This window comes from Pinus tabuliformis, chromosome 3_1, assembly GCF_031772625.1.
Source record: "Pinus tabuliformis cultivar Carrire ecotype Pingquan chromosome 3_1, CPIR1, whole genome shotgun sequence".
Classification (NCBI taxonomy): Eukaryota; Viridiplantae; Streptophyta; class Pinopsida; order Pinales; family Pinaceae; genus Pinus; species Pinus tabuliformis.
The window spans coordinates 626,183,354-626,188,599 of record NC_142301.1 but is presented as its reverse complement, the minus strand read 5'-3'; positions in this window follow the sequence as shown (position 1 = coordinate 626,188,599).

The window sequence follows — 5,246 nt, the reverse complement described above, 5'->3', positions numbered from 1 at the left end:
TAAATGATGGAATGGATAAAGTCTCTCAAAGACTTTATTAAATGTAATTTGCCACATATGTATGCACGTAGAGAGAATTAGGGATAGTTGAGTAATTCATGGAGGGGATTTGATCGGATCCTTTTAGTGATTCGATCCAATGTGTATTATCAATGATGAGCCTGCGTGTTCAATAAGAATAGAGTGAGAACAGAGTAAATTTGTGAGAATAGAGTATCTGCAACGTAGTCGAGAGGAGAACTGTTACTAAGGCTGAAATGCATTAGATCTGTAATCATATCGTGTATAATATAAAGTGTGTTTAGTGTTGAATTGTGCACCTGTGTGTTATTGTATAGATAGCCTATGTGTGTATTTCATAAATAGAGTGAATCCAGTGTTAGTAGGTTGTTGATTGACCATCTATCACTTAAAGGATCGATGGCGATCCAATAATAAAACCAAGATGTCGAGTTGATTGTGATATGGGCGTCGTAACAGAGCATGGCAGAGAACTGTGATTTTAGCATAAATCCATCAATCGCAGAAGAGATCAAAATACAGAGGAACCTGAAGGAACCATCAGAACCGTCCGATGGAAGAAATCCACAGTCATCGTGTGATGAAAGAGCACGGAAGATAATCGGCGAAGAGCGGGTTTTAAATAGTGGAAGTGGTATTTCGGGCGGCCTCAAAACCATAAGTGGTATTGAATGGTAAGCACCTGATTCCACTCATCAAGCTACACATAGTAACGAGGAGGAGAGAGGAAACCGCTTTTCGAGCAGTTAATCCTCGTGCTTGTTGTCTACCCGAAATCCTTGTGAGCCGTTGGATCTAACACGAGTAGATCAACGGTTGAGGTTTGTCATGCAAGTTGGTTTGATTAGCGATCGGATATCAGAAGGTTAAGTGATAGTGGACTATGGAACGCTAATAGCCGATGGGCCGATAAGCGATATTGCCAATATGCGATGAGGCGCGATCGGAGATCCGAGAAAATGAAGATCAAGGGAACATTGTGGAATGGCTGGAATGAGAAGACCCAATGATAATTATAGATGCAGGCGTAATGTTTTTTAGATTTGGCCTTAAGCATTCGAGTCGAGTTTTCCTGTGTATCCTATGTATCCCGATAGAGTTAAAGTCCATAGTTGTTTAAATCAAAGAGCGCAATAACGCTTCCGATAGGTTTGTGGGCCATAAGCCACAAGCCTCAGGATCAAAAATTTATAAAGAAATGGGAAATTGGTTTACCCCAAAATCTCCTTTCATAAAAAAGTATGGTAAATAAATAAAAATATAAATAAACTAGAGGCATGGTAAATAAATAAAACCTCTTTTTATATTTACTCCATAAACCTCTTTATATCTACAAAGATTCAAAAAAGAGGTTTTATTTAGGTGAAGTCTATGGGAAAAATTATTATTAATACCATGCAGAAAAACATTATTAACCATAATATTAATAAAAATAAAGATGGCACATGGTATTTACCCATGGTATTGAGAACCAATGGTATTGACCCATGGTATTCATGTGAAATGTAGCCTATTTAAAAAGGGAAATTAAGCTAGCATAGATCCATCTTTACTTTGGATCTACTAAGCGCTGAGAGAGATCAAATATCTCGATGTGCCAACTAGCATAGAGTGAAAAAATATTTGATCATTCTCGACGCTTGGTAGATACAAAATAAATATAGATCTTTAAATTCAAATTCATTTATGGTGAAATTTATATATGTGAATTGAATTTATAACAAGTTGATCTTCTTTCGAGAATCCATCATAGATATGACATTTCAATGAATACAACAAACTTATTCTTATCTTAGTTAACCAAGAGTATTTTGTTTCCTTTTGTAACCAAGAGTATTTTGTTTCCTTTTTCTTCTTTAGGTAATAGTGCATGACATTTCTGACTCAATTCAAATTAAATATATGGAAGATATTTGTGGATGATACCTGTATCATTTGGCCTCATGGTTGGGAAAAGTTGAATCTATTTTTCCAACATTTTAACAATCAGTCTATCTCCATAAAGTTTATTATGGAATGTGAAGTTAATGGTAGGTTGCCTTTCCTTGGTGTATTTATTTCAAAGAAATATGGTGGTTCTTTCTCCCACAATGTATTTCGGAAGAAAAAATAAAAAAGAGCAGTATCTTCATGCTAAGTCTCATCATTTCCCTGCTCAAAAGTTGGGTGTTCTCAACACTTTAGCCACTTGTGCATTAAGAGTTTCTGATGAAAACCATCTTACTAATGAAAAACCTGTCTCCTTAATGTTTTCAATAATAATGGATATAGTAGGCACCAGGGTCTTCAAGCTTTCCTTAAATCTAGCAAAGGTCCTATGATTAAAAAAGATCCCAAAGATCGGATTTCAAGGGTGCATCTTCCATTTATCCAAGGGACCACAAACAAGATTGCTAGGATCCTAAGGAAATATAAGGTTCCCTCAACCTTTAGACCCCTAAACATTGTTCGAAGCACCTTAAAATATGTAAAAGACCTAGTGGTCCCTAATAATATGAAAGGTGTTTATGTAATCTCGTGTTCTCGTGGGACACCATACATTGGTGAAACTAGCCACTCAATAAATCAAAGGATTCATGAGCACACAACCAACATCAAACATGGGAGGACCCGCTCTTCAGCTTTGGCAGAACATTCAAAAATGAGAAAACATCACATCTGCATTGAAGAGACCTGGGTCATTGCAAGGATTGATCATTTATGTCACTGAAAGTTTAGGGAGGCCATAGAGATTGAAAGGAGTCCAAGTAATCTAAAGAGAGACGATGGCTGGAAAATTAGTAATTATTGGATCCGTGCCCTTTCTTCTTAAGATTTATTATTATTATTACTATTATTTTTTTTTATATATTATAATGAATCTAAAATATTTAATTTATCTAATTATTATTAGTTCGTAATTTTATATTCCTAAGATTTTCTCTCCTTTATATCATTTTATTGTTTGTCTTTTTTCTTTCTAACTAGATATTATTTTAGCTATTTTGTTTTAATCCTTATATATATATATATGTTTGTCATTTTTCATTAGTATATGTGTGGGGGTGGGTTTTCATATTTTCACCAGTTTGCTTATGTAATTCAATTTGGTCAATAGGATGGATATCCTTTGCCAATACTTCAAAATCTGTTTCTAGGTAATCTACCATTGATTTAGGTTGTTATATGGTTGGCTTCAAAAAACTCATCTGCATTTTCCCTTCTTTTATGTCAAAGGCTGACATTAGCCTTGTTTTGTTTGTTGGAACCATCTTCAGATAATGTGCATAACTTTGCACCTTTAGCCTTTCAATCCTTGCCTTGATTTCCTTATACTTTTCTTTGATATCTTGGCTTTGTCCAGTAGGAGCCCTAAAGGAGGACACTTCCACACTCTGCTATCTTTCTAACATTTGAGCATGTGAGGTGGAAGCTTCTTGTGTACCTCCTGAAGGAGTGGTATACATGATTTCTATTATTTCTGCTTTTGAAGTTCCTGTTGTTTCCTTAGTGTATTCCTGCTCTGCAAATGGATTCAACCTTTGCCTCTTTGATCCGGATTTAAACAGGAATGCAACAAATTACAGAGATAACCATACACACAAAGATGCAGCGGAAATAATACTTCATTTCATTAATGGAAAATACTGAAATATGCTTACAACTAGAAATGGAAATAAACCAGCTAGGGCGATGGTAGCTTATCTCTGAGAACAGATGTGGTGGCTACATGCCTCTCAACTGTGTTACAATGAGGCTCGAAGGCCTATTTATTGTTGAGAAACAATGGAAAACCCTTAACATTCCAAATCCTAACCCTAGGAGATGAAACACCAAACTGTGGGCCTCGTTTGGGTAAATTGGTACATCAACTTCCCAGGGTCGTAACTTTGGCATACGATCTATGTTTGACGCGTACAATAGCTCGTTAGAAAGATCTATCCGAGAACTACCACTTTGGGAAGGGAAACATCGGTCCATGGACCCATGTTGCCCCAGATTTCCCAAAAAACGTCGTTTAGGGCCTCAAAACGGCTCCAGAAGTTCAGGACCCGAAAAACTGCTAAAAATAGTAAGTTGTGCTACAAATAAGGAAATTGAAAATGCTGAGAGAAACAATGGTGGGGGTCCAGGTGGATTTGGCAGGTGGCCACCAATATCCACCTGGATCATTCCTCCCCCCTTAGGAAGCAATGGTCCCCATTGTGTTGAGTTCCTCCATGAGATGAGGAAACTTTTGCTGAACTTGTTCCCTGGTGAGCCACTTGCCCTGCTGAAGGAGTTGGCCTGCTTTGACAACTCGATACAGTTGGATATTCTGTTGGCGAGTGTTCTTGATCTGTGTGTCCATTATCCGATCAGTTGCAGCTTGTTCCATGCAATCTAGATTTAATTCTGTGGGTTTGAGCTGTTCTGCAATGTCGGATGTGTCTAGCAATGGTGGAAAGTATGGCCGAAGGCAGTCCACATTGAACACTGGGTGTAGGCCAAGGAATGGGGGAATGCTGAGCTCAAATGCATTGTCTCCCATAGCCTTAGTAATGGTGTAAGGACCATATCGGAGTGGTCTCAATTTCCGATAGGCTCTAGTAAGGCGTTCCTTTTGCAAATGCAACCAGACTTTGTCGCCCACCTGAAACTTGTGTGGCACCCGATGTTGATCATGTCGATGCTTGTACTTGGCATTTGATTTCTCAAGAATGTCATGGACCTGCTGGCGAATATGTTGGATGTGCTCAATGAAGCTGGTGGCCTTATCTGTTTCGGACTGGACATGAGCTGAATTTATGTGAGTAGCTGCAAGTGGCATGGCCACATCGATGGAGCATAGTGGCTGGAATCCCAAACCCACCTGAAAAGGGCTATGGCCAGTGGAGCTGTGAAGAACTCGGTTGTAGCTATGCTGAACATAGGGGAGGCTCTCGTCCCATGTGCGTGGATGCTTTGAGTTATACATGCGCAGAATGTGCACAATCATCCTATTGACAACCTCTGTCTGGCCATCAGTTTGAGGATGGAAGGTTGTGGACTTTGTGAGTTTGGTGTCCAGCATTGACCAGAGACTGGACCAAAATGTGCTGAGAAACCGACTGTCCCGATCTAAGATGATAAACTGTGGGATCCCAAAGTGCACCCACACTCGTTCAAAGAAGAGTTTAGCAGTGGCTTCTGTTGTGATATTCTTCTTGCAGGCCGCCATAATGGCCATCTTCGAGAACCTGTCGACAACCACAAAAACACCGTCA